Source organism: Pinus tabuliformis, chromosome J (assembly GCF_031772625.1).
Source record: "Pinus tabuliformis cultivar Carrire ecotype Pingquan chromosome J, CPIR1, whole genome shotgun sequence".
Taxonomy (NCBI): Eukaryota; Viridiplantae; Streptophyta; class Pinopsida; order Pinales; family Pinaceae; genus Pinus; species Pinus tabuliformis.
The window spans coordinates 431,270,349-431,278,831 of record NC_142295.1 but is presented as its reverse complement, the minus strand read 5'-3'; the positions used below and the strand labels follow the sequence as shown (position 1 = coordinate 431,278,831).

The 8,483-nt window shown below is 38.7% G+C and overlaps 1 pseudogene; it reads right to left on the bottom strand.

Annotated features, from left to right (window-relative positions):
* Nucleotides 1–3,843: 3,843 nt before the first annotated feature.
* On the bottom strand, nucleotides 3,844–5,241 carry LOC149227654 (suppressor of mec-8 and unc-52 protein homolog 1 pseudogene; annotated as a pseudogene).
* Between the last annotated feature and the right edge of the window lie 3,242 nt (nucleotides 5,242–8,483).

The window sequence follows — 8,483 nt, the reverse complement described above, 5'->3', positions numbered from 1 at the left end:
CTTGCTCAATTTCTATCCATGCCGCACTGCTTGGCTTTGAACCTTTCTGTTCCTGAGGTACTCAATGTCACCTCTGCGTGTAGTTCTTACCTCCCTGTCCAGAACTACATCTTCTTGCAACTCATTAAGATATTCAGGTAACAGATCATCAATAGAAGGCAATTGACTTTTCTCTTTGAGATCTTCAATTAATGAAGGTTCAAATAGTCTCAAGCTGTCTGCATTAACAACTGAGTAGATGTGCATGTAAGCTGGTAGATCAAGGTGAAAAGCATTCTCACCAATGTTCTCAAGTATCTTGAAAGGTCCATACCTTATTGGCTTCAACTTCTTACCTTCACCTTGCATCCTATCTGTGCTGATATACAGCCAGACCTGGTCACCAACTTGGAAACTATGCTCCATCCGATGCTTGTCATGCCTTTCCTTGTACTTGGCTTGGCTCTTTTCCAGCTGTTCCTGTACTGCCTGGTGAATCTCTTGGATTTGTTCAATGAACTTGGTTGCTTTGTCCACATCACTGCGTCCATCAACTACTATGACTTTACCAAAGACAAAATCCAAGGGAGACCTTGGTGTGAAACCAAAATAGGTCTTAAAAGGAGATCTTTGGGTATAAGAATGTTTAGCTCGGTTGTAAGCATGCTGCACATAACATAAATGTTCATCTCAAAATTTGGGATGCTTGCTGCAGTAACCTCTGAGCAGCTGGATCACTGTTCTGTTGACCACTTCTGTTTGGCCATCTGTTTGCAGATGAAAAGCTGTGCTTTTCTTCAGCCTAGTGTCCATTAATTCCCACAAGCTTGACCAAAATTTCCCAACAAATTGGGTATCCCGATCAGATATTATGGAAATGGGTAATCCAAAATGAACCCATACATGCTGAAAGAACAACTTTGTAGTTTGTTCAACTGTTATCTGTTTGTTACAAGGTATTAAAATACACATTTTGCTGAACCTATCCACAACAACATATAAATAGTCATGACCTTTCCTAGATTTAGGCTGTCCTCCAACAAAGTCCATTGAAACACTTTCCCAAGGATGAGAAGGAACTGGTAGTGGAGTGTACAAGCCTAGTTCTCTATTGTTGGGCTTGCTTTTAGCACACATGGTACACCCTCTTACATATCTAGAAACTGTCTCATTCATTTTTGGCCAATAACAAAATATTTGTAGCTCTCCAACCATTTTACTTACACCAAAGTGACCTGATATTAGAGAAGTGTGTGCTTCTCGAATTATCTTTACTCTTTCAGTTTGCGGAATGCATAGCTTCCCACAATGATACAAGAGTTGGTCCTTAATATGATATTCCAATTCTTCTACTCATTTGCCTTGACTTAAAGTTGCATATACATCTTTAAAATCTATATCTTGAGCATATTGTTCAATGTAGCTCTCATGCAATACTAAATTATGCTTAAGTATAGTATATGCATTTATAATTGGTTTAGATAACATATCTACAACCTTATTGTGTATGCCCTTTTTATATCTGATGACTAAATGAAACTGTTGTAGAAAACCCATCCATCTATAGTGTCTTGATTGCTACAACTTAGTTTGGGAGTGTAGATATTGAAGTGGTTGATGATCAGTATGTATAACTGTCTCTTTTCCCATTAAGTAATGTTTCCACTTTTTCACACTCTGTACTAATGCATACAATTCTTTATCATATGTAGGATAGTTAACTACTGCAGAATTAAATGTCTCAGAATGATAACATATGGGTTTACCGTGCTGCATCAACACTGCTCCCATGGCATAGTCACTGGCATCTATTTCAATCTCAAATGGTCTTTGAAGATCAGGCAGTGCTAGTACTGGTGCTGTACTAATATTTTCTTTCAAGGTGTCGAAGGCTTTCTGCTGTTTGCCTCCCCACTAAAACACCTTGTTCAATCCTGTTAAAGCATGTAAGGGAGCTGCAATTAAGGAAAAGTTAGAAATAAACTTTCTCCAATATTGTGCTGCTCCTAAGAAGCTTCTAACCTCTGTAGTAGATTTGGGTTTAGGCTAGTTTACAATGACTGCAACCTTAGAGGGATCTATCTTCAATTCACTACCCCCTACTATATGTCCCAAATAATTCAAAGACGTTTTGCCAAATTCACATTTTGAGAGTTTAACATAAAGTTTTTATCTTTTCAAAACATCTAGTGTCTACTTAACATGCTTTAAATGTTCTTCCCACGTTTTGCTAAATATAAGAATGTCATCTAGATATACAATAACAAAATCATCAAGAAAAGGTATGAGTAAATCATTCATTACTCTCATGAAAGTAGCAGGAGCATTAGTTAAGCCAAAAGGCATAACCAGCCACTCATATAATCCCTGCTTTGTTTTGAAAGCAGTCTTCCATGCATCTTGCTCTGCAACTCTGACCTGATGATAGCCACTATGCAAGTCTAACTTGGAAAAATAAACAACTTCTTTTAACTGATCTAATAGATCATCTATGCGAGGAAGGGGATAATGATTTTTGATCGTTATCTTATTCAGTGCTCGGTAATCAATGCACATTCTCCACGAGCCATATTTATTTTTCACCAAAACAATTGGAGACCCACATGGTGATGTGCTAGGCCTGATGAACCCCTTCTTGAGTAGCTCCTGTACCTGCTTCTTGATTTCTGCATTCTCCAAAGCGGACAACCTGTACATTCTGATGTTAGGCAATGGAGCATCTTGCTGCAAATTAATATCATGCACTATTTCCTTTTTTGGTGGCAAACCTGTTAGTGCCTAAATCTACCTCAGGCTGAAGGAAGGTAGGTCTAGGGTAACATCAAACCACACCTAACCTGGTAGCTATCCCTACCAGGTCAGGAGAGGGCTCTCTCCTTGTCGATCTCAATTAGAATATGGCAACTAGGGCTTGAGATGACTGAAAATAAATGCTGATTTTAGCCTAGGTATATTAGGTTAGAGGATTTTGTTTGATTTTGATGGTTGGTTGCTGGATCAAATTAAGAAGGTAGCTTTGGGTCTCGGAAATCAACTCAGATTTGCAGGGGATTCTGTGGGGCGAGGTAGGAAAGTGTTTTGGCACTTTGAATTGGATGTGATGGTAAGTCTAAGGCCAGTGAGGAGTTGGAGAAGGCATGCAAGTTTCATGATTCCTCTTCAAACAACAGAAAACATTAAAAACTAAATGTATCCTCAAGGTAGAGCACTGAATATCAATGGATTCCATCTATTTATCTTGATTCATTTAGTTATGAAGAAAGAAGTAGATGTTGGCACATAGACACATAAGAGAAACTAAATAACAAAGGAAGAAACAATGCCAAGACACATTACCACAAGAATCCCACAAAATGCTGCAAAACCCTGGTTCATTTCCTTGCCAAACTGCAAAAATGATTTACAATGAAGCTTAATGCATCCACAAGAGTCCAACCCCTACATTTTCAAAACTAATCCTATTTATAATATTACAAAATTATTTTAAATTTCGTCAATATAGGAAATAAAAAATTAAAATTAAAATTAATCCTAAAATCCTATCATAAAATAGTATTATAAACTAAACAATCCTATATTAAAACAATACTATAAACTAGACAAATTAATTTGCCACTAAAACCCCAAATTAGTTCGAGAACCATGAGACATAGTTTTTTTTTAAAACCCAAATTAAATGAAGGTTTGCCAGGTGGATCAATATCACCGTATCTGCTCCTTCAGGTGTGGAACCATATTCCACAAAATCTGCCCTTTTAATGTTGTTTCAATCTTTGACTGCTACTATTAAGCCCTAAAATATGAGATTTTCCTCAACCATTGTTGGATTTGTGCCTGGAAACTCTGATACTTCAGTTTTCTCCATTAATTCTCCTCTTTTACTCCATTTCCTCGAATCTGGGACAATTTGCTTGAGATGGCTTTTCTTGTGTTTCCTCCTCTTTTTCCAGATGAGAAACTTTTCACAACCTGCCCTTTGAGTGTCATGATATAGATTGATGATGCCTCATTGCAGACTACAATGTGCGATGAATTATTTGGAAAAAGGTGGACAGAATTTACTGATACATCACCTCCCTTGAGAGGAGGTGGAGGTTTAAATATTTGAATACAATCAGTTGTCTTCACATCCTAAACCTGTACAATACAATCACTAGAAGCAGTAATAACATGACCCCCATCACTTGTGAATATTGCATCATTTACGTAAGATGTATGAACACAAAATTCCTTTAACGCTTTGCCAAATTTGAGCCCATGTATTCTTACGATACTATCAAATGATGTGCTTAAAAGCTGACTGCCATCACAAGAGAAGGAAAGGCTTGTAACGCCCTGAGAATGTGCATGCTCTGGACGCCTTAAACACTGACCCGTTCATATACGCCATACCTTAATTTTCCCATCCTGTGAACCAAAGTCAGTATCTCTGAATCTCAACTGAAGTCAACACAGAGGACAGCATCATCATGCATCATAAAGGAATCATCAGCTTGATACTGAAGATCCTTTTTAAGCTTCCCATTGATGTAGACCCAGACCCTTATGAATCCATCAACTGAGCAAGAGACAAAGTTTTGACCCTCTAGAGAGAAACGAGAACAATCTGGGTGGCTTTGTTTCCCAAATTTAATTGTATGTGCCAGTGTTGTCGGATACATTTCTTCCTCATCTCCCTTTTTTGCTGTAGTGCCCCTGAAGAGATCAAACTATGTACCTGGAGGAGGTGATCCTCGATGTTGTTACCACTTCAAAGATTGACCAATCAAGACCATTAATCGAAACAATTTGTGACCGCCTCTTCTCTTTTGATGACTCGTGATAAGCCTCAAGAGGATCAAAATATGTGCAAACTAGAAGGTGTTCCAGGTGTAGATAGCACTCAGGTTGCTCCTGCTTCATGAAACCCATTGCTTGAGTCGGCCTTAGAATAGCTCTTGCAGTATCTAATTCTCGAAGTCAAATTATCTCCAATACAATCTGTTCATACAAGTCTTCTAGCTTCTTTCTAGGAGGCTTAAGCTGTGCAACTTGTGGCAGTATCACATCCCATCTTCCGCTATTGATATCTGCTACAAATGTTTCAAGGCTGTCTACAGTATTAAGAGAAACCTGGCATTCATTTTGCAGTGTTTGAAATGTTTGGTGCAAAGAATTCTCTTTGCAAAATGGTAGCACAATTTTTATAACACTTTTTACCATGATGTTGCGAAAAGGCATCTTTGAATTCCCATACAGATGACTCAAGGTCTTGGTCACCATTCCTAAATAACTCAGTATTCAACCGCACGCTATGGGAATTAATCCCCTTGACACTTGATGTGTTGAATGTCATGATAATAACCTTGCTTTAGAAACTAACTGTGTGATTGTTGTTTCTGTTTATTGCCCAGGTGTAAATGTTACGCTTCTAGCTATGTGTGTTGTTGATGCAGGGGGTGCTGAGACTTAGAGTTGGGCTGGGCCTTCAGTCCTAAGTTTGTCACTATGAGAATTAGTATTTTGAGCATGGAATCTTGACTCTTTCAATGTCTGTAAGCGTTCAATCTCAGTATCTTTCTTTGTAACAACATCCTTCAGTGTTGCAATCTGATCCTTAAGTTTCCTAACTCTCCATGTTGCTTTGTGCAGCACCTAAGGAATCCTGAAGAATCTGAGTAGGCTTGCTGTTACGATATGGTACATGAGCACTTTTGTTGGCTAAAGCAGATATGATATCCCCAAGAGCTGACAGAGATTTATTGAAATGTTGTGCTTCTCTAAGTCTATCCCCAGTAACTTCTGACCTGTTAACCCTCTCGGTCCCAGCAAGGTCAACCAAATGAAGGCACCCATGAAGAATAGCTCCAGAAGACAAGTCTATTCCTTGCACATGCACAGTCAAGACACTGTGAAAATGACTACTACGTTCATTGAGAGCAGTAGCACCTACTGCCCTGTTCTTTTGTCCAATTTTCATTAAATCTAAAGCATCTGGTGTTGATTCCACAGGCAACATACTAGCATCAGGAACACTGAGGCCATTGGGTTAGGATATGCCTCGGATCACAAGCCTCTTTTTTGAACCATCACTTGCAAGCAGATCGCGAACCTGCTCATTATATATTTCTATCATTTGAACACCAACTTCATACTGAAATAAGTCTCTTCTTTTCTATCACAGTCCAACCACAAAACCAAACACTGACATTTCCTAGTTTCCTCTGGATCATTCAATACCTGAACTGCTGCACGGGAGGGTCTTTGAGCCAATCACTCATTTGGTCATATCTTTTGATCCGGGAGCCGGTTTTTGGAGTGTAATATACCGTTGGAAAGCTCTTTCCGAGATGCTCCTGATGAATAGACTTATGACATGTTTTGTGCTGAATATCATGTGCAAAACATCTAACCAAACCAAACATAGTAAGAGCTCATGTTGATCCCTGGTGATAGGCTGCGAAGACTGACTCTAACAAGACCTTTAGGTTCTTGAAACAATACATCATATTCTTAAACAAATTTTTCTAAATCAACTTGTTGTTTAGCATCATAACCCTCAAATACATTGGTTTTATCAGGTTTATTTTCCTTTACAACCATTAGTAAAAATTGTTTGCATGAATTTACAATGCGTTTCATCTGCCCTAAGTTTATGAGAGTATAATTATTCTTGAGCTTATGAGCTCTTACAATATATTTGATTCCATATTTAACGAGTAGATAATTGTTCTCAAATCTATAGAAAATAGCTTTTCTATCATACAAGTAAGGACTTACTAAAACAATTCCACATATATCCAAAGGAACTATATCTAACTCAACCTCATCTACAAATGCTGACCCAAAAGAAAACTTAAGTTTACATTGTCTAGTCACTTGTAGCTTTGCTTTATCGCATAGCCAACCTAATGGATATGGTTTCTTGTGAGGTGTGGTTAGTAATCCCAACTTCTTTAGAATTTCTTTAGAAATTAAATTTACTTGTGAGCCACTATCAAACAAAGTATCAATCTTTTGATGATTGGAAATAACTCAAATATGAAAAAGCTCACGTCTTTTTCTCTCATTTTCTTCATTATTAGTAGATTGTGCAGAATTACTAGTAGATGTTATAGACAATTTTGTGCCTTACAGCAACAAGCATGAATTGTCAATAATCCAAGGGATCCAAAGTTCCCTAAACATGATGTTCCTACCCCTAGAGGAACAAGGTCAGCAAACCAACAGCTCTCAGATCAGTTCTCCACCTGAAAACACTCAAAAACAAGCAATCCTGAAATCAAAGCAGGTGCTCCACTAGGCTTATGCGCTGAAACACAACTGCTCCATGGTGTACCTGCGTTGCAAAGCAGGCAGAACAAAGCCCACCTGTGTTGGGCGAGTTTGGACATGTGGCACAGTGAGTCATTGCTTTGGAATCTTCCAAAAATGACACTTGGATCAGGTATTTCGCCTTGTGATGAGTCAGAGGCTTTGTTTCTCCAAGTGGAAGCAAGGTTCACCAAGTGGACTCAAGAACTAAAGATCAACTAAAGATTAACTGAAGAGAGAGAGGACACAAGGCAGCTACACATCAGTTGCAAGCTGACTCATCCTTTCTCAATTCATCTATATATTGAGCTCTCTCCTATGAGCTCGGGAGGCTGGAATTTTGTGCAAAGTAATGATATGCTGTTGGTTTCATTCTTGAGTTATTGGGTGATTGTTTGAGAGAGGTGAAGAAGAGCAATTCTTTCTGCTGGGAGGTGTTGCTGGGTTGGAGCCTGCAATGGTTGTAATCCTCTCAGAACCTTTATTTCTTCATTAATAAAATCTATTGAGGTTCTTCTATGTGCTCTTGTTTCAATTATGTATTGTGATGATTGCATGTTTGGTTTACACTAATCCATGAACCAGTTATGATTGCATGCCTCTTGTAGTTTCCTTCTTTGTCATTGTGCAGGATCTCATTACAGCTGGGCGAGTAGAAGGACAAAGAGCTAGGAGCAAGCGACCAAAGAGGAGAGTTTGGATTCGACATTAAGCGCAAGGCAACGGTTAGTGCTTTCTCCATCCTCTTTTGCTTTCATAAAGAAGTAAACCTTCAGTAGTTTGTTTTACAGTTGTTGCTAAGGAACTGTCACCCTTAGAGTGGGTTAGGGTCATCCGAGTCGGATACTTTTCCCTACAACAAACTGGCGACTCCACTGGGGATCGTATCCGTTTGATTGTGTTTGTAGTATTTTGCTATTCATTTCCTGAACAAAAGAGTACCAAATCGAAAAGCTTTTGACTATATCAAAAGCGAAGTAGAGGGGCTGCTACTCTTGCTCATTGTCTGAGCAGATTCATGATTTGAAGAGCTGATCTACAAAGATCCTTGTAAGCTCTTAGTGATAGCTTTGCACCTTCTAAATCATCCCTTTGATTGTGCTTGACTGATTGCTTCTGATTTGAGCAAAAACCGTGCATTTTTGAGAAAATTATGACCCGGAAACTGTGAAAACGCAACTCTCGTTTTCCAAAGCAGGTAGTACACAGGC